This window comes from Herpailurus yagouaroundi, unplaced genomic scaffold (genome assembly GCF_014898765.1).
Source record: "Herpailurus yagouaroundi ecotype Mexico unplaced genomic scaffold, PumYag 196, whole genome shotgun sequence".
Lineage (NCBI taxonomy): Eukaryota > Metazoa > Chordata > Mammalia > Carnivora > Felidae > Herpailurus > Herpailurus yagouaroundi.
Window position 1 is genome coordinate 7,850,836 of NW_024412427.1, and position 20,634 is coordinate 7,871,469.

Below are 20,634 nucleotides of genomic sequence, written 5' to 3' on the forward strand. Positions count from 1 at the left end.
TAACTCCCCGAACCGAGCGGGCCACCGCGCGTGCGCGGCGCGCCTGATCAGAGCCTTCTGCCGGTCCGAAGCGGCGGCGTCAAATAATTCCCAAGACACGGAGCCGGAAGCTGCGCGTGCGCAGCTATCCCAGATGGCCGCGCGGGGCATATTCCCTCCTCCCTTTCCGGAGCAAGTGGAGTGGGAGGAGTGAAGTGACGGCTGCGCCTACCTTATCCCGATGCCGCGGAGGGGGCGCTGCACCTGCGTCCCTGTGCATCAATCCGGACTTTGCGTGTTTTCTGTGCGGACAGAGGAAGGGGCTTCTCTGCAAGATTCCGGTTCCCACCCAGGTTCTAGGAGTTTCTCACATCCTACCATTACAGCACCCTTTCTTTGAAATGTTGCCCTTTCCTCGCTGCCCCTTTATTACCTGGGCATAGCATTAATTATGAGAAATGCCCTCAATTCCAGGCCAGGTGCAGATTACTAAAATGAATCAGACATCAGATTCAGAGCCTCTCGTTAAGGAGCTGAGTCTGATATAGGGGATAAGACATAAATAGTAATAATAATAGCAGGAGATACCGGTTTGAGCACCTACAGTGCACCACACATTTTGTAAACAGTTCCACTTTCAGTATTTTGGTTTCAGCTTCAACGAAGAAAGTAATAAGTAGCCTTAGAGAGGTACAGCTCAAGTGCCTTGGGAGTGTAAAGGGGGAAACTTGGGCTGAGAGAGAAGGGAGGCCCTGGCCTTGAGACTGTCCTTGATATTCAAAGAAGACAGGATCAGGATGTTGAGTAGTACTGAACGCATGGTTGTCTGAAAAGAGCCGAAGAGAGCAGAGAAAATGCTGACTCCTCCTTACCTTCTGTTAGAAGAGACCACGGAGGAAGCACAAGGGAACTGATATTCTAATAAAAAGGATGAAAGAGAAGTGTTTCCTCAAGACCTTGCCCCCCCCCTCCCACCCCCACGCCAGGAAAGTTGTTAGAGGCAAGAGGAACAAGGAGAAAGAATGTTCCAGGATAGGAATGGGGCTGTATCCAGGACACTTTGTTGATCAAAGCAATACACTTCAATTAAACACAGCGTGACAAATATCTTAAGAGGTTCATTCAATATCCCAACCACTTATCCCTTGCCTTTCTAAACTACAGAGGCTGGAAAGCAAAGCATAGAGTTCCCAACCTCCCTTGCAGCTAGGAGTGGCAACGAAACCAAGTTCTGGCCGATAAGATGTAGACAGAAGTCTGAAGGGAGATCCTCTCTTCCAGAATAAAAAGGAAGTCTTTGGAGACACCTGTGACCTTCCCCTTCCCCTGACTTCATTCATGGAATTGAGGCACGACACCTGGAGGTGCAGCAGTCATCTTGAGACCACGAGGAGGACTGTGCTAAGGAAGGTGGAACAGAAAGATAAAAGAAGCCTGGTTCTTGAGGATATACTCAAGCAGCCGCACAAACACTGGACTCCCTTCCTGCTTATGAGAGGGGGAAAATCTTATTTAGACCACAGTTTGTTGAGTTTTATGTTACTTTCAACCAAACACATTTCTAGTATAATAAATATTGAATACCTCTAAGTGAAAGCTGTTGAGTGAAAGAATATATATTTCCATTAATTTTTTTTAACATTTGTATTTTATTTTTGAGACAGAGAGAGACAGAGCATGAATGGGGGAGGGTCAGAGAGAGGGAGACACAGAATCTGAAGCAGGCTCCAGGCTCTGAGCCATCAGCACAGAGCCTGACGTGGGGCTTGAACTCATGAACCGCGAGATCATGACCTGAGCCGAAGTCGGCCGCTTTACCAACTGAGCCACCCAGGCGGGCCTATTTCCATTAATTTTAATGGGAAAAAATATGTTCAATTCCAACCCAAGATACCTAAATATTTTAACAGAAAAATAGATTAAAGGAATAATGCAAACAAAAATTACATAAGCAATAAATAATTTCAAGTTAAGAGTAGGGCTTTTACATAAAATACAAAGGGTAAGGACCATTGTATTGGTCAGGAAGATAAGATATAATATTAGGCAGGGGGTGGTGGAGAAAAGATGTAAGAGAGTCATTCCTCAAAAGTAACATATTTCTACACCTTTTTCTTTACCAGTTTTTTAAATGTTTGAGGGCTTCACTTAAATCAACGTAAAGTTGTAGCGTGCACACACGCACAAACACCTGAGGCGGGGGGAAAAGACTAAACGTGAGAATACTTTGAAACATGTCAGGAAAGTATGCACACACAATAGACTGAAGAAACATGAAACGCTATACAGAGGGAAACTTTATGGTTTCTCTAATTCACACTTGTTCCGCATCCTAATTTCTAACTAGAAGAGTAGAATAAATTGGGGGGATGTCTTCATCTGAAACTGTTATGTCAAAATATAATTTTGTATTGTGTTCTTATTTATCGTGTTTTTTTTTTCAATGTTTATTTTATTTTTGGGACAGAGAGAGACAGAGCATGAAGGGGGAGGGGCAGAGAGAGAGGGAGACACAGAATCGGAAACAGGCTCCAGGCTCTGAGCCATCAGCCCAGAGCCCGACGCGGGGCTCGAACTCACGGACCGTGAGATCATGACCTGAGCTGAAGTCAGACGCTCAACCGACTGAGCCACCCAGGCGCCCCAGTTTACCCCCTTTTCAAATGCTCGTCCTTGGAACCCAGTTACTATGTTGGTAGCAAGCCCAGGTCACACGAAAGGACCGTGTGGAAATGTTCCATCATCGCATATCTGGCAACATCAAATGGCCAGATATGTGAGTGAGGAAGCCTTCAGATGATTCCAGTCCCCAGGTTTCACATCAACCTACCTGACACTAAGCAGAGCAGAGAGAAGCTAAACCTACTGAGCCCAGCTCCAAGCGCAGATTCAGGGGCAAAATAAATATTGTCATTATTTTAAACCACTAAGTTTGGGGAGTAAATTGTATGCGTTCATGACAATTAAAACACTTTCAAGGGTCATAATTGAGAAAAGTTGTTAACAGATGTATAAGAGGTATCTCATCTGTAGCCATTTTTTTTTCTTTTTCTTCCTTTTTAAAATATATAGAATTAGCTTGGGGTAGATAATGATTGGGAAGATTCCCTTCTATTTCCCCTGAACTTAAAACAATACTGGCACAGTGTTGGTGCTCGATAAACATTTGTTGGATGGATATGTAGGTGGGTGTGGGGACAGTGGATGGATAGTGGATGGAAAATGCACTGGCTCAGCATCTAACCACTTTCTTGCTCTACTGTTAAGTCTTAGTGAATAATATCCAGTGATACCAAGGTATCATCATTACACCTAGGTAAGAGGTCCCCTGTCCCAGGGGCACCTGCGTGGCTCAGTTGGTTAAGGGACTGACTCTTGATTTCAGCTCAGGTCATGGTCTTATAGTTCATGGGTTCAAGCCCCACATTGGGCTCCACGCTGACAGTGCAGAGCCTGCTTGGGATCTCTCTCCCTCTCTCTCTGCCCCTCCCCTGCTCATTCTCTCTCTCTCTCTCTCTCTCTCTCTCTCTCTCTCTCTCTCTCTCTCTGTCTCTCTGTTTCAAAATAGATAAATAAACTTAAAAATAAAAGAGGTTCCCTGCCCCAGACCCTGTGCCTCAAGGAGTACTGCACTTTGATCAGTATTCCTCGAATTTTTCCATGCACCCCTCCAAGGCATAATGTCATCTTGGTAGGGTGCTCCAATCCAGACCAGGTCCCATGTGGGTCCTGTTAGCTAGAAATTTCTACCTTCAAGTTTTCTAAGCCTCACTCCAGTGGTTGGGACCGGCCAGAGCCAGGGTGCCATCCAGGCAGGGCGATGCACTCCCAGACTAGGTCCATCCCCTGTCTTATTCTTTATTTCCTCTCTTTGAAGAGCTCTTCAACCGTCTTTCTTACTACCTCCTCCTTTCACTTATGTGTGAGATTGACCAGACGCCTTGAAGAGCTCCAGGACTTACATATATGGAATCATTCTGGAGCCTCATGGCCAGTTCTGGTTCCAGGAGGACAGTCTGGCAACGAACTCACTCTTGCTAACTGGTGCAGAATTCCTTTCACCAGCTTGTGTGAAATTGGGCTGCCAAAGTGTGTTGGCAGGCTGATTTTGGTGATTCTCAGTCACACTGAAACCAAGATGAGTTTAGGATTCTGAGCTACCAACAGTCCACTGAAGATGACTGGGCTTGAGTTGCATGATGTGGGTCCAAGCGTTGGTTCACACTTCTCTGTTCAGGCCATGATACCACTCGGACCTACTGCAGCCAGGGTGATGGGGGAGATGGGCAGCAGGGATCCTTTACTCTTTGCACTCTGTGGTCCCTTCCTCAGGTGGCTCTCAGGGCAGTTACCTACCCCCTCTGGTAGGAATTGTTGTGCCTATCTCCACCAACACGAGTACTAACATACCGAGCATTAAATAAATGTATTAGAAAACTACAAAGTAAGTTATATTGCTTCAATACTAACAGGTTCCGGTGGGGGTGTGGGGGGTGGCGTCTGGGTGGCTCAGTCATGGTTCAGCTTCTGACTTCAGCTCAGGTCATGATCTCACAGTCTGTGAGTTTGAGCCCCACATCAGGCTCTGTGCTGACAACTCAGAGCCTGGAGCCTGCTTCGGATTCTCTCTCTCTCTCTCTCTCTCTCTCTCTCTCTCTCTCCCCCTCCCCTGCTCAGGCTCTGTCTCTATCTCAAAAATAAATAAACATTAAAAAAAATGCTGCCAGGGAATAAATCTGGTGTTCTGATTCCCTCATGGTTATGAAGGAATGCCAAAGACCAGAACGCTGGAGAGTTCTGGACCCTCTGAACTCCCGTCTACATAGGTCAATACAGGTAAGTCTCCCATATGATGGGTCACAAGCTCTCTTACTGGTAGGAACTTCCCAACAAAAGCATTCAAGGCTATATTTCTCATGTACGGTTTTAGCTGCATTCCACAACTTTTGATATATAGGATTAGGATTTTCATTTCATTCAAGTCTAAGTATTCTCTCAAGTTTGTTTTATGTCTTTATGTTATAGTCACATATTGTAGTCTATATGATTCCAATGCACTGGTATGTGAGACTTGCTCTGCAGCATAAAACATGGTCAATATTTGTAAATGCTCCAAATGTGCTTGAGAAAAATATATGCTCTCTCACTGTTGGGCAAAGATTTCTAAACATGTTCTCTAAACTACGTATTACAATCAAGCCTGTATTGCAAAGACCAGAATCTTTGGAAAGGGAATAATGGTAACTTTACAGTGAAGTCTGGCAGTCACCCCTTAACCAAGTGATCAGGGTTAATATCGCTGGTGATGTCATGTAGATATCATATACCCCTGATACATGTTCAGAGAGGAACTTCACCTCTGTGATATTCTTCCCCGAAATTCTAGTCATGAGAAAACATCAGAAAAACCCAAACTGAGAGCCATTCTACAAAATGCTAACACTCTTCAAAGCAGTCAAGGTCAGGGCAAACAAGGAAAGATGGAGAATCTGTTTCAGATTAGAGGAGACGACAACCCATGATTACCATGATGACCACAGGTAATGTGGTGCTCTAGCTCAGATCCTGGCACAGAAAATGCACATTAGAGGCAAAGCTGGTGAAATCCAAAAACAGTCCGGAGTTCAGTTAATGGTAGTGTGCCAACATTAACTTCTTAATTTTAACAAATATACTGTGGCTGCATAAGGTGCCTATGGGGGAAGCTGGGGGAAGGGCATAAGGGAACTATCTACCAGGTTTTTAACTTTTTTGTAAATCTAAGATTATTCCGGAAGAAAAGATTCATTTTTTATTTAAAAATTCTTTTAAGTTTATATATTTATTTTGACAGAGAGAGGGAGAGCACAGGCAGGGGAGGGGCAGAGAGAGAGAGAGAGAGAGAGAGAGAGAATCCCAAGCAGGCCCCACACAGCTAGCACAGAGCCCGATGCGGGGCTCAAACTCACGAACCTTGAGATCATGACCTGGCCCGAAACCAAGAGTCAGATACTTAACCAACTGAGCCACTCAGGTGCCCCCAAAAGATTTATTTTTAAAACTCAAATCTGTTACTTGTGTTGTCCAACTTCTGGTAAAAATAAAGTCAGGGGGAAAATAAGGGGAGGGGTGTGTCTTTCTCTAAAAACTACTGTGGTGCCTTCAACCCCAAAGTTCCCGAGACAAGGAAACAAACGCAAAACTTGGCCATCTCCATATGCGCAGAAGAACCTGTAATAAATATTAACGGAGGTCAACAATTTAATAATGAATCAGGGCGTCTGCTATATAAAGTGTTCTCGTACATCTTGACCACATCCTTTCAAGGGAGGTAACAGAGGCCCAGAGAGGGTGAAGCTTGTCACCCGAGTCCCCTGGCTGGGTTGAACTGTGTGTGTGTGGCACAAACCCCGTACTTTCACACTCACAGCAGGCTGCTGCCCCAGGCCTCAGTGCTGCCCGCCGTCCACACCGGCCATCTCTGAGCCCCCATATCCCCCACATTGCTTGTATACATGGACCACCCCTCCTTTGCCCAGTCAATTCTACTTCCTCCAGGAAACCTTCTCTGACCTCTCCCCACCAGAGAATGGGGGACCTAGGCTACAGAAGCTTCTTTAAGAGTCAACAAGATGCAGCCGCCTTCCTGTAAAGGAGGCATCCTCAGAACACTCTTCTTACATGGAATTAGCCTTGAGCCCCTCATCACCTAGACCTATGTTGTCCATTAAGGTAGCCGCTAACCACTACTAAACATTCAAAAGGCACTTCACCTAAACCAAGATGTGCCACAGGCATAAAATATGCAGATTTTTGGGGGGTGGGAGGGAGGGGAGGGTGGGTGATGGGTATTGAGGAGGGCACCTTTTGGGATGAGCAATGGGTGTTGTATGGAAACCAATTTGACAATAAACTTCATATATTGAAAAAAATATGCAGATTTCAAAGACTTAGTTTGGGGAAAAAGTGTAAAATATCTCATTAGTAGTTTTTTATATTGGTTATATATTGAAATGACAATATTTTCTTTTTTTTTAAGTTTATTTATGTTGAGAGCGAGTGGGGAGGGCAGAGGGAGAGGGCGAGAGAGAGAGAGAGAGAGAGAGAGAATCTCAAGCAGGCTCTGCACCATCAGCACAGACCCCGATGTGGGGCTCGAACTCACTGACCATGAGCTCATGACCTGAGCTGAAGTCAGACGCTTAACCGACTGAGCCACCCAGGTGCCCCTCCAATGACAGTATTTTCTAATGTAGTGGGTTAAATAAACTATATTACTAAAATGTATTTCATCTTCTTTTTATTTAAGTGGCCACTAGGAAAATTTTAAATTACTTATATAGGATGCACTACGTTTCTATTGGATAGTGCTGTTCTAGACTATAAGCTCCAGGAGGCCCCTCCTCTGCTTTAGATCAGAGCTGTATGTCCAGCTTACAGCGAGACTCAGCACACGGTGACTGGCCATAGATACCTGAGGTGTGAAGGAATAGAACTCACTATCTTATGTATGTGATCCTCTTGAGGGAAGAAATTTCTTATTCCTCACTGTGTCCCTATTCTCAGCACAGCAGCCTGACAAGTATTTTTTTTGAATGGACAAGTGAACTTGATTCTTCCAGCTTCTGTGCTCCCGGCTTGATTCAGCTATATAACTCCCACCAGCTGCTTCATCAGGGCCTCTGTGACCAAGCACCTATTTTCTGATGGGATCATGGCTCTTCCTGACCCTAATCCTGGTTCTTGGGCCACTTTGGTAACACTCGGTGAAGGTTTCCTTAAGCTCGGGAGACCTAGGATGATGACTCTGTTTCAGACGCAACAGTAAAGAAGGAGACAGTTACAGTTGATATTTTGGTGTTGGCTGAAATATGCCTATTGTCTCTCTCCACGTCAGGTTCACAAGTTCAAGACTAAAGATTGTTGAATTAGATGGGGAGTATTTTAGGAAAGCTGGAAACCAGGCAACGTGAAGCAGATGGACAGAATAGTAAAGTACCCTAATTTCCAGTTTTCCAGTACAAACAAGCATCTGACAACCTCAGATGCGCATGCTATTTATGAAATCGGCCTGCAACATTTTTCACTACTTACTATGCCAATGCGAAACGAGCTGAGCCACTCACTAGAAGTAAGACAGGTCCCTTCGTTTCTCTGAGCCTTGGTTTCCTCCCTTATAAAATGGAAGGTAATTAAATCTACCTCACTGGGCTGTTGCGAAGATAAAATGAGATAATTATATAGACGGGCTTACTTAGTACAGCGCGTGGCATGCAATCCAAGTTCAATCAGTGGGGGTGGTGATTACCACCAAGTCCTACAGGGATATCTGCAAATGAGCAAAGAGGACAGTATTTATGGTGTCACGTTGACAGATGAGTCTATCATAATGACATATTTGTTCTTCATGCTAACTAGCAACATGCAAGACGTACTCATCAAATAAAAATAGCTGATATTTATCGAGCGCACACTATGAGGCAGGTACTGTGCTATGCATTCAACATGCATCATCTTATTTAACCCTAACTATTGGGGGTAGGTGCACAGGGTCAAATCACAGAACCAGAAACTGAGGCCCCAGGAGGCAAAATAACAGGCTCCAGGCCCCCACGGCGATTGAGGGACAACGCGCTAATTCAACAGGCTCTAAATGATTTCATCAGGCTGCTTCCTAATGCGGGTGTAGTTAGGTATCCTGGTGACACGGTGTTTGTAATCACGGGGACAGAGAGGTCTCCATGAGCCCTTTCTGGTGCACACGGTCAAGACCACGATTGGCCTCATTCCACATCCTTGATTGCTGATTGAGCTGCTTGTGTATGTCAGGCACTGAACTGGTAAGTAACACCCTTGAGGCTGTTAGGTGCAGAGACTCGTCTGGCTCCCCTGGCAAAGGCACAGTGGTGGTCAATGTAAGGTCTCTGGTAAGAAAAATAGGAAGACAGGAGTCTTGGTCACTTGGCCATGCCTTGCAAAAATTCAGGGACAGCTGAACCCCGAGCCTTCTGGAACATTAACGTGGTTTGGAGATTGGAGTATCGTTCTTCCCCATAAGCGTTCTAGAAATGGCTCCCTCCCTCGCAACGGGAGCTTAGTGCTCTGCACTTTTGGATTCTGTGGTTAAAGGGACTCAATTCCTGCCTCTTCCTGTTTCTGCAACCGACTACTCTGGCTCTTCACATACTCATCACATTTCCCCAGAGGAAAACCTGTTCTTAGTACTATAAACCAAGGTCACGGGTTAGCACTTCCTGTTGGTGCTTCCCTAATCCACTGAGCTGTGGGTGGGAGGGCGACAGGGCTAGAGTTGGCAGGTGTAGAGCCTGCCCTCAAGACAGGCACAGCCTCCATTGCAGCCACTCATGATCAGGTACGGCACTGCAGCGGCCTCATTGGCTGGTTCCTGGGCCTGGTACCCCAAAGTTTCCTGACACCCCATCCATGCTGTGAGGGAGGCAGGCAGGCTGCTATGAACACCCAGAGGTGAGAGGCCCTCCCTAGACTCAAATGACACCTCCCGGGTGAGGCCTTCCCCGTCCACTCAGTTTCAAATGATGCTCTTCCTCTTGCCCCAGACTTCCTGTTCGTTTCCCTGCTGTATTATTCTTTTGCTCAGCCCTTCTCCAGCAAACTACACAGTTTAGGACGTTGTTTATGGTCTCAGTCCTCTGAAATGAAAGGACCATGAAGGCAGGGGGTTGCTTTTTTGCCTTCTCTCGTAGCCCAGTTCCGAGAATCGTGCCTCCCACGGTGGACACTTGGTATGAATGAAAGGCGGGGCAGACAATCCACTCTGGCTGGAGGTTTAGCCAAGGAAGGCTTCTTGAAAGAAGTGACGCAAGCTGAGTCAGGCCAGCATCTGAAACGGGGGGTGCATCCCAAGCAGGCAGGCCGGGAAAAGGGGAGCACGTTCGGGAACCTTCAGTAGTCGCATGGCTGGGGCCTTACGGTGCTGGTGCAGTGTGGCGTGTGACAGGAGGGTGGACAGGCATGCCATGGGCAGTGAGGAGGGTCCCTCATGTACCCTGGAGGATGGGCAGTCTCCGCTAGGGCTGAGGGTCAGGTGGGGCAAGGGTTGCAGAGGGCGGGGGAGGGCAGAGGGCCGGGGGTGAGGGTGATTTACAGTTTGAAAGTCAACGAGTTATTTTTCGAGAAGAGCTGTGCTCTGAGCGTATCCTGTGCCCGACACAGCAGTACGTGCTTCCAGCGTGCTAGCTCCCTGACCCCACATCCCGTCGTGGTACTAGGGTGCAAAGGATGAGTGGGCCTTCCACAGCCTGACCCGTGGGGCTTACTGGGGAGGAAATTTTGGTGACCTGGGCCAAGCCAGTCAGTGATCATGCCTCTAGAGTCCCAAGACTCCTCTCCCTTGACCATTTCAGCAACCAAGGCGACGTCACCTCTTCCCTCCTTCCCAAACACTCCGTCACTGCCCCCTCCTACAATGGCAGCAGAGATCCCCCAGGCCATAGGACAGAGGTGCAGGGCAGGGGGTGGGGGTGGGGGTGTAGGGAGTTAAGAAAACAAACAGAATAAAGAAGGGTCTGCTACTGAACGCGGACAGGAATCTGCTACCGAACCTGACAGGAAACTAGTTGGCAACGAAGGGCCAGTCAGTATCACGGAAAGACGTCTACAGAGATCAAGGCCACAACCAACAGCTAGACGTCACTGAAAAGGAGGGAACTTTGGCCCAGCTGGGGAAAGTGCATTCATTTTTCACTAGAGGGCCAGGGGAACGGGTGGAGGACACTGGCCCAGAAAGAAGGGGAGTAGGAAGGAGGGGGCTCTTCAAGAGAAATAATGGGTGATGACAGGCCCTTGGGTAGGAATTGAGGAGAGGGGCGAGGCAGAAATAAGGATCTCTGCCCAAACTGGTGGGGAGAGTAGATCCTTTAGCCCCCAAGAATGCCTCCTGTTGACTGAGGCCATCAAGGCCTTGAATTCACAAAGGTAGGCCTGACCACCTGGGTTTGACCTCAGCCCCCATCAAAGTGATTTCAATTTCCATGGAAGGAATGGACAATCAGCCCCTCCCTCTCTACCTTTGGGAGAGCTCCTCTGTGTGGACCTACCCACAGGTGGTGAGGCGCAGGAGTGCTTAGCACACCACTGCCATTACTTCACCGAACAGAACTCTCAAAGGCCAAACCTGCTTTGTGGGAACAGTAACAGAAATCCCGACACCTGGCTTTTGCCTACCCCAGCCCCAGAGTTCTCCAAGGGACGGTGTTCCTCATCCACGCCATGCCTACCCCTGCTTAGAACCATCCCCTGAAATTCCCCCGGGGAACCCTCCTCCCCAGAGCTCAGAGCACTCCTGCCTCCTCTGTCTCTATGTCCACTTCACTGTCATCCTCTTTTCCAAAGCCCTGGCCCAGACGTCCTTCAGCCAATGACTCTAACATTTCCCTTTTCTCCCAAACCTGAGCCCCCCCAGAAGCACTTGGGATTGTTCAACCCCTACTTCAATTCCTACATCCCAACTCCTAACCCCGAAGTTGAGACTTAGGAGTGCATTAAATGGAACATTTCAGTGAGTAAAAAATGGAAGATCTGCTTGTGACCCACTTTCTGTATACCTACCTTGCTGGCACATGGAGGTATGAATTTATTATTTTTAAAAATTTTTTAATTTTATTTTTGAGAGGTAGAGAGATAGAGTACGAGCAGGGGAGGGGCAGAGACAGAGGGAGACACAGAATCTGAAGCAGGCTCCAGGCTCTGAGCTGTCAGCACAGAGCCTGACGCAGAGCTCGAACTCAAGAACCACGATATCATGACCTGAGCCAAAGCCGGATGCTCAACCGACGGAGCCACCCAGGCGCCCCTGGAGGTATGGGTTTTAAAATTTTTTTTTTTCAACGTTTATTTATTTTTGGGACAGAGAGAGACAGAGCATGAACAGGGGAGGGGCAGAGAGAGAGAGAGGGAGACACAGAATCGGAAACAGGCTCCAGGCTCTGAGCCATCAGCCCAGAGCCTGACGCAGGGCTCGAACTCACGGACCGCGAGATCGTGACCTGGCTGAAGTCGGACGCTTAACCGACTGCGCCACCCAGGCGCCCCTGTATGGGTTTTAAAAGAGAAGCAAAACAAAACGAGGAGGGCAGTTTCAAGATTTATTGGGTGGGTGAGAGGACAAGGATGCACAGTGCAGAAAACTCTTGGTTGTAAAAAGTTACAGGAGGAATAGGCAGGGGCACGTGGAGCCTGCTGGACACCTGGCTCAGGTGGAAGGGAACCAGTCTTCCTGGTCCCAGGTGCTGTGTGACACCTGCTGGGGGAGCGGCAGAGCCAGCTGAAGTCTCTAGCTCTGGACCTCAAGTCTCCAGGGTCCCAGGACTTTCCCTCTGGCCTGCTCACGCAGAGAGAAAAGTCCCTCCAGGCTGTGCTGAGGCAACAGGATAAGAAGGTCTGGCCATGGTTCACGTGGCGACATCATTCTTCACTCTGCCAGTGTCCATGATCAACTCCGAAATAATCTAAGGCAGAAAAGTCCAATGAGACCAAGTGCTTGGAACTTCTGTATCACTAACACAGGCCAACTTAGCCCCTTGGCATTAACTCACCATGAAGAGGTCCCTCCAGGGCAGCTGGGACCCAGGTCATCCTGAGAGGACCAATGCTCCATCTCCTTAAGGATTCTTCCAACAATCTCTAGATCCGAGGCAGCATCCCTAGGGTGAAGAGCAGAGGGTCACAACATGCGTTTGGTGTCCAATGTTATCTCTCAACTGTCTTCAAGCTGCTATCAGTGAGAATGCCCCCATTCATCAGGGACGAGCCGCCAGTTTTGTTTCACACCAAACACAGCTCAAAAATGAATCTCAATGTTCCCAGAGAAGGGTCAAAATAAAACGATCTCTTAACAATTGGGCCTTTGCAGGGCAAGAGCAGATATAGTAATTGGTAGAGAGGTGGCTGGAGGGCTCAAGCTCAGAGGCTCCTCCCACTGAGCCCCCATTCCCCATGTTGGGAGTGAAGGCCACCACCGCAGCCTCTCTCCACTGTCTATTACATCCCTGCACATCTGTCTCCCAAGTGCTTGTGCTCATCCCTGCGTCAAACTCCTTCTCGTGTTGCTCCCCCCACCACCCAATACCTTTCTATTTCCCATCACGTTCCACCCCTTCAAAGGTGTGCACAGGGCCACCATATCCAAAAAGAGACTTCCCTTTGAAAACGTTATGGCAATCAGTATAAACCACCCAGTATCGCGTAACGTCATCATGCAGAATTCATCCTGGCTCCTTAAACCCCAGAAAGTTTTGAAATCTCGACACCGACATAGCCCGTTTTCCCGTAACAGGAGGCCAAGCTGAGAAAGGCCAAGCTCAAGTCTCCCGTCATTGACTCTCACACAGCAGCCCTCAATGCCTGAGACCACACAGCACTAGCTGGGGGAGAAGCAGGAGTGTGCGAAAGCGCCAGCATTTGAAAGGGATGGGAGTAGACCCTCCAAACACGGGAAACTGCTTTCAACAATTCCTCTCCCTGCATTATCAATGACCAGAGCACAGACAGCCCGTGATCGCTTCTGAATGCAGGTGCATGCAAGGGTAGAGAGAGAGAGAGAGAGACCTAGGAAGGGGAGCAGGTGCTACTGGCCTGTGGAATAGGTGGAATCTGGGAAAACCACCCAAGCACAGGACCCCGTGAGTGGCCACTCTTTCTTGCAAAAGCCCCATAGAACCTCCCTGCCAAGTGGAATCAAAGAAAAGTCACTTTGGACACAAACACTGGGAAAATATTAGGGTTGGAAACGATAGGGATCCTGTGGTTTTAAGCAGCACAGAAGTCACTACTATCATAAGTTTGTTTTATTTTTTTTTTATTTTTATTTTTTTAAAGTTTATTTATTTTTGGGACAGAGAGAGACAGAGCATGAACGGGGGAGGGGCAGAGAGAGAGGGAGACACAGAATCGGAAACAGGCTCCAGGCTCTGAGCCATCAGCCCAGAGCCTGACGCGGGGCTCGAACTCCCGGACCGCGAGATCGTGACCTGGCTGAAGTCGGACGCTTAACCGACTGCGCCACCCAGGCGCCCCATAAGTTTGTTTTAAATGAAGAAAATAAGGTTCTGAATAGATCACTGGCTTAGAGAGCAGCAGAAGGGGATTCAAACCCAGGGGACGGGAGACTCTGATGCATGGGTCCACTCGTTTCCCATTAAAAACATGCTTCTGCCGTCACTCCAGGGAGGGAAGGTAGATACCCCAGAGAGCTCTCATCACCCAGTGAGACTCTGGAGGCCTTTCCTCTGCAGCAGCCATTGAAGACATGTCAGGGACCAGATGTGATCTAGGTTACCTGGGGCTGAGGTGGGGAACAGATCTGAGGACTCATGGACATTACCTTCTCACTTCTCAGCTCCCCTATACCTTCTTAGGAAGCCCCTAGGAACCCCCACATGATGGTACCAGATGCAAGGAACCAACACTCCAGAGAACAAACCAGAGATCTTACCTCAAGGACACTGGGGTCTAGAATGTTCCTGATAGAACTCCCATGATGTCTCTCCACACAGTGGGCTCATCTGCAATAGACAAGAACCCAAGAATGGGCCCGCAACATGTCCCTGCTCACACCAGGGCAGGGCAGGGCAAGCATCAGGAAAGGTCTCAGCACAGTAGTTAGCAGATAGTAAAGTAAGCATTTGACAACGATCGGCTGTTATTATTTCCTAAACAGACGTGCTATTTCCTCATAGAGAAGACAGTAGTTAACCCTACTATCCTAGGAGGAGACAGTGCTTGGTCTATGACAGGGTGGCCAATGCCGATTAATGCAGAATTAACCAGTGAGAGGCTGGAAAGGACGTCAATGCCGGATTTATGGGAGTGCCGTGGCTGTCTGACAACAACTATGCTGGGCCTCGAGGAGAACTCAAGTGACACATATAGCCTGGTTCCCAACAGCAGGGGCAGAAGTGAAAGCTCCAACAGTGACCCTAACGTATACACAACTGCCCCGAGGGCCCTGGGGGCCCAAGGTGTCTACAGAGAAGAAGGGATGTGGGAAAACTCCTGGAAGGCGTGGACGTGGAGCCTCCAAACACAGGACAACTCTTTCCCTGAATCCTCTGCCTGAATTACCAGTGAGCCCGACATTGGCACCAAGTGACATCTAAAAGTGGGTAGGAGGGGCGCCTGGGTGACGCAGTCGGTTAAGCGTCCGGCTTCAGCTAGGTCACGATCTCGCGGTCCGTGAGTTCGAGCCCCGCGTCGGGCTCTGGGCTGATGGCTCGGAGCCTGGAGCCTGTTTCCGATTCTGTGTCTCCCTCTCTCTGCCCCTCCCCCGTTCATGCTCTGTCTCTCTCTGTCCCAAAAGTAAATAAATGTTGAAAAAAAAAATTTAAAAGTGGGTAGGAAAGAGGAAGTGCAGGAAAGCCCCAGGTTTGGAAGGGACAGGAGTGGACGTTCCCAAGATGGGGAAACGCTTTTAGCAATTCCCTTCCCTGCACTATCACTGACCTGGACACAGGCAGCCCATGTCAGTAGCCTATGTTCCCAGGCAGAGGAGAGCTGCCCAGCCAAGCCCAGGACCCTGAGCGCCATCACCATCTCATGTAAAGACGCCATCTCCCGTCATCAAGAGGGGGCACGTGAAGACCAACTCGCGGCAAAAACGCCTACATTGTTTAGTCCCCCACAGATACAGACGGACGATCTACTACGGGCCACCAACCGTGGGCTCAAAGACAAAGAACACAGACGAGACTTCTGTCCTCCCAGAGCTCTGGCAGTTTCCCCACTTAAAACACAGCGGAGCTCAGAAGGCACCTCTAGCCAACGTGATGCGCTCGCCACAGGCTGAGGCAGGATCTGAACCCAGACCTCTCTGGCCCCCAGACACACCCCCATCCACCACACCAGGCCTCCTCGGGGCTTTCTCAGGACCCGCAGGAGCTCCAGGACGCCCCCCACCCACCCAAACCCCCCACCGTGGTGTGGCAGGAAGGCAACGAGTCCCCTGCTCAAGGATCTCCTGAGCAGCAGCACTTACCCAGGCCTCACCCCCCGGACACCGCGGGGGCACATCCGGCGCTGCGGCTCAGGGTCCTGCAGCAAAGAAGGGGGCGCTGCCTGACGCACAGCCCCCAAAGCCGTCCAACGGAGACTTTCCATCTGCTTCCAACAGAGCCCCAGAGCCCGCAACGCCTACGCAGGAGACAGCACCAGGAAGGGGCTTTAGTGCAAAACAAAGACACCGGAATCGGCCTCTGCCGCCCTGGGGCCCCACGAGCGCCCCCAATTGAAAACTCACACAACCGCTCTGCACAACGGGGGTTTTAACGCTTTCTCTTAAAGGCTGTTTGTTGACAAGAAAACGGGCTAACGCTCACATGGTCACTTCGTGGGCAACCGATGAAGCGCTTTGGGGGATTCGAGGCCCAGAGCCGGAGGTGGGTGTGTGCGTGAAAATCACGCGGCCCCGGGAGCTCTTCAGGCCCGGGGCCACACGGGGCTCCGCACCACTGGCGGCGGCACACGGCCCGCACGTCGCCGGACCCGCTTCTGGTAGTTGGCGGGACACGAGTCTTCCCCGCGCGCGGGGGATCAGACCAGGAGTCCCATTCTCGGGGACACGCATCCCGAGAGGTCCGCAGCCGGCGGAGGGGCTGGGCCCGGACCCAGGAGCGGGGCCTGAAATCGGGGCTGACCTCCGCCGGCTCTCCCCGTCCCCTCGGGCCTCAGTTTCTCCTCCTGTCGGGGGGGGGGGGGGGATGATGCACCGGCCTTGGGAGGCCGCGGAGGGGTTTCCTGTGCATCGCGGCCCCGGAGCGACTCACCCGGGGAGCCGGGCCTGTCACCGGCAGGGTCAGAGGGGACGGCGCGAGACGGTGCGGCACGCCTCGGAATCGTTCAGGACTATTTGGGAAGCAGCCACTGCCGCAGGAAACTGCTATACCCGGACCGCGCCGGCGGAAATGCAGCTCGACGGCGGGCTGCGCCCTAGAGAGCCATCTCCCGGGCTGAACGCGCGCGCTGCCTCTTATCGCCCCCTGGTGGATAGGAGGTCAATATCTGACCCGCCAAGTATCCAACCCTTCACTTTCCCATCGCCGCATCCATCCATCCATTTACCCCTAAGAGAAAATAGTTAGAGGGCACCAACTTTCTCATCCATCCCTCCACCTACGCACTCATCCATTCATCCATCTAGATGTTCATCTAGACTCCCATCCGCACAGAAAAAATATACTGAGCGGCTACTTCATGTTAGGGACTGGGCTAAGCACTGGACATGTATTGCAGAAGACAGGGTTCTGATATATTTTGTTGCTGGTATATTCTCGTGGAGATAATGAATCAGCAAATGCAATAATTTAAAATCATGACAAGTGCTACAAAGGAAGTGGGCATGGTGGTATAATAGTGGGGACCTACTTAGCCAGGGCCGACAGCAACGGCCTGCCGGAGGAAATGGTGTAACAGTGTTTTTCATAGCATGCTGTCACTGCAATGCCCCATCCCATCAACGCTACAGATGACAGCTACAACCATAATATCAACTAATAATGACTAAGTGTTGAATGCACCCAATATTCCAGGCATTTTGATTCGTTTAATCACGTCAATCATATAAGATAAACCCTACTATTATTAATTTTGCCGATGAGGAAACAAAAGCTCAGAAAGCTTAATTCATGTATACAAGATCACGCAGTTAACGTGTTAAGAAGTGTGCATGAGGGGCGCCTGGGTGGCGCAGTCGGTTATGTGTCCGACTTCAGCCAGGTCACGATCTCGCGGTCCGTGAGTTCGAGCCCCGCGTCGGGCTCTGGGCTGATGGCTCAGAGCCTGGAGCCTGTTTCCGATTCTGTGTCTCCCTCTCTCTCTGCCCCTCCCCCGTTCATGCTCTGTCTCTCTCTGTCCCAAAAATAAATAAAACGTTTAAAAAAAAAATTAAAAAAAAAAAAAAAGAAGTGTGCATGATCTGAGAATGAACCCTACTTGTGAGCTAACCGGTTAGCCTGTGGTTTGGTAGGTGCTGGCAGAGGACAGAAAATTCCTGAGGCAGTCTGAGGACCTTATTACTGTGGCAAAGCAGAGAGGGCTTTAAGTTTCTCGATGTTGTTGGTTCCCATGCCTCCGAGGTCCCATGGAGTGGTGCAGGGCCCATGATGGCTGCCTGGACACACAATGCGTTACAGTGTTACAAAAGAGGAACACTGAGCTTGGGGGATTTGCCACTTGGAGCAAAAAGAAGTAAGCCTGCTTTTAGTGTGGGAGGAGACTTTATCTCATCCTTCAAGGTTTGCTCACTGCAAAACACAGCTCTAAGAAAGGGCCTGGGGGAAAAAGGAGTCACCGGCCTTGCATTGTTCGCATGGCCACAGGGCCCCGTGGCAAATTGCTTCTCCTAAACAGAAGATATCAGAGTCACAATTCAAACCCAGAAATCAATCTAAGAGCAATTTAATAGGTGCTTAAAAATGTGTTTGGTAATATTTAATTTCTCTTTTTTTGGTAATACTTCATTTCTATTCCTGACCAGGAAAGTATATTTCGGCATACTTGGATTAAACGAATGCTCTCCTCATGTGATACAGACCATGACCAGCCAACAACATTACATTTCAATGCCTACATTTAGAGGTATTCTTGGAAAAACTAGGACCAACAAATTGCCTATTTTCATGAGAATCTGGATATTAAGTGGCTGGACTATCCAGAGTTTGGACTTAGTCACTCTTTCTCCCTGGTTTTCTTGTGGCACTCTTCCTGTTGAATTCAGTCGAGTTGTAAATGTCACTTACGGTGTCCTGCCCTCCGCTGACAAAAAACTGGAGACCCAAGCTGGGTAGGTCATACTTTCTTCCTTGATTTTGCATGGTGAATGTGAGGAAGTATGGATCCAAAAGCAGCTGTGGAACCATGAATAGAGTTATCCCTCTATTAATTCCCAGAAAGGTGGCTTCTTGGAAGTGATATGCTTTGGTAGGTTATTGAAGGGCTCACGTAGAAAGGGAGAACAGGAAGAAGTTCGGGGAAAGGGAGGAAGAAGAATCTGAAGCTGAAGTCGGGGAAGGGGCAGAGGAATAGTATGCGAAGTAGTTAGTGTTGTGCCCAGAATTCGTGATCCCCAAAGACCACCAGGGAGCCGAGTCCGATGCAAAAGCAAAAGAGCCTTTATTCGAGCTAGCTCCAGCTCAGTCCCCTACCCGCACGGACGCGGACGCAGCGGTGAGATACCAGGGGGAGAGAGAGAGAGAGAGAGAGAGAGAGAGAGAGTTTCAAAAGCACAAAGATTTTATAGGGGTCTAGGGGCAGCCGATTGGCTGGGGAAGGGGCGTGGCCTCGGCCGATTGGTTGGGGAAGGGGCGTGTTTTGATCAGGAAGCTTGAATGGGTGAGCGGGAGGTCACTCAAAGGGAGGAGGCGTGGTCTAGGTGAAGGACACAGAACAAGATGGAGCCAGCCGGCGTAGGCCTGCCCTTTCAGTTAGGAACTGGATGGGGTCTTACCTCGACATCTCACTGCATGGCCTGTAACAAATGAGCTTTATTTTTTATTATATTTATTTATTTATTTATTTAAGACACTTTTTTAATGTTTATTCATTTTTGAAAGACAGAGAGAGACAGGCACAAGCAGGGGTGGGGCGGAGAGAGAGGGGGACACAGAATCTGAAGCAGGCTCCAGGCTCTGAGCTGTCAGCACAGAGCCCGACGCGGGGCTCGAACTCACAAACCGTGAGATCATGACCTGAGCCGAAGTTGGATGCTCAACCGACTGAACCACCCAGGCGCCCCAATTAATTTTATTTTTTTCATGTTTATTTATTTTTTTGAGAGAGAGAGAGAGAGAGAGAGAGAGAGAGAGAGAGAATGCGCATGCTCATGAACAAAGGAGGGGCAGAGAGGGGGAGGACAGAGAATCCTAAGCAGGTTCCACACTGTCAGCGCAGAGCCCGGTGCAGGGCTTCAACTCACGAACCATGAGATCATGACCTGAGCTGAAACCCAGAGTGAGATGCTTAGCTGACTGAGCCACCCAGGTATGCCAATAGATGAGCTTTAAATGTTGACACAGGAAAAGAGAAATCCTCATTCTTGCTATGAAAGAGGGACTCACTTAATTCTAAAATACAAGAAGAATTCCATCTGTCTGCTCATAGCACTGGAGGCGTTAGAAAAATAATAAGAAAAAAGGACACTCGAAAGATCTAAATAGAGCAAATCAATGAAATTACAAAAACAGAAAATAAAATGGCAGAAAATGAACATAACCATACATAGAGCAGCAGAGGCAAACAATTTTAGGAATGAGAAAGGGGTCATAGCATGATATTATACATGGAAAATCCGATAGACTCCACCAAAAGTCTGCTAGAACTGATACATGAGGGGCGCCTGGGTGGCTCAGTCGGTTAAGCACCCGACTTCAGCTCAGGTCATGATCTCGCGGTCCGGTCCGTGAGTTCGAGCCGCGCGTCGGGCTCTGTGCTGACCGCTCAGAGCCTGGAGCCTGTTTCGGATTCTGTGTCTCCCTCTCTCTCTGACCCTCTCCCATTCATGCTCTGTCTCTCTCTGTCTCAAAAATAAACGTTAAAAAAATTAAAAAAAAAAAAGAACTGATACATGAATTTAGCAAAGTTGTGGGATACAAAATCAATGTACAGAAATCAGTTGCATTCTTATACACTAATAATGAAGCAACAGAA

At 49.0% G+C, this 20,634-nt stretch overlaps 1 long non-coding RNA gene and 2 other non-coding genes across 5 annotated transcripts; all 3 read right to left on the minus strand.

Annotated features, from left to right (window-relative positions):
• Nucleotides 1–12,069: 12,069 nt before the first annotated feature.
• LOC121012208 (uncharacterized) lies at nt 12,070–16,904 on the minus strand. 3 transcript variants are annotated; one of them, XR_005782017.1, is made up of 5 exons: nt 16,758–16,904; nt 15,971–16,125; nt 14,432–14,501; nt 12,534–12,641; nt 12,070–12,446 (listed from the first exon to the last, which is right to left on the minus strand). It is a non-coding gene; the product is annotated as an uncharacterized LOC121012208 (long non-coding RNA). The 3 variants fall into 3 exon arrangements; XR_005782018.1 differs by having other exon boundaries at nt 16,311–16,904; XR_005782016.1 differs by having other exon boundaries at nt 16,232–16,904.
• LOC121012610 (small nucleolar RNA SNORA71) lies at nt 13,380–13,513 on the minus strand. Its single transcript, XR_005782189.1, has one exon. It is a non-coding gene; the product is annotated as a small nucleolar RNA SNORA71 (small nucleolar RNA).
• On the minus strand, nt 15,345–15,480 carry LOC121012612 (small nucleolar RNA SNORA71). The gene has a single exon (XR_005782191.1). It is a non-coding gene; the product is annotated as a small nucleolar RNA SNORA71 (small nucleolar RNA).
• Nucleotides 16,905–20,634: the final 3,730 nt, after the last annotated feature.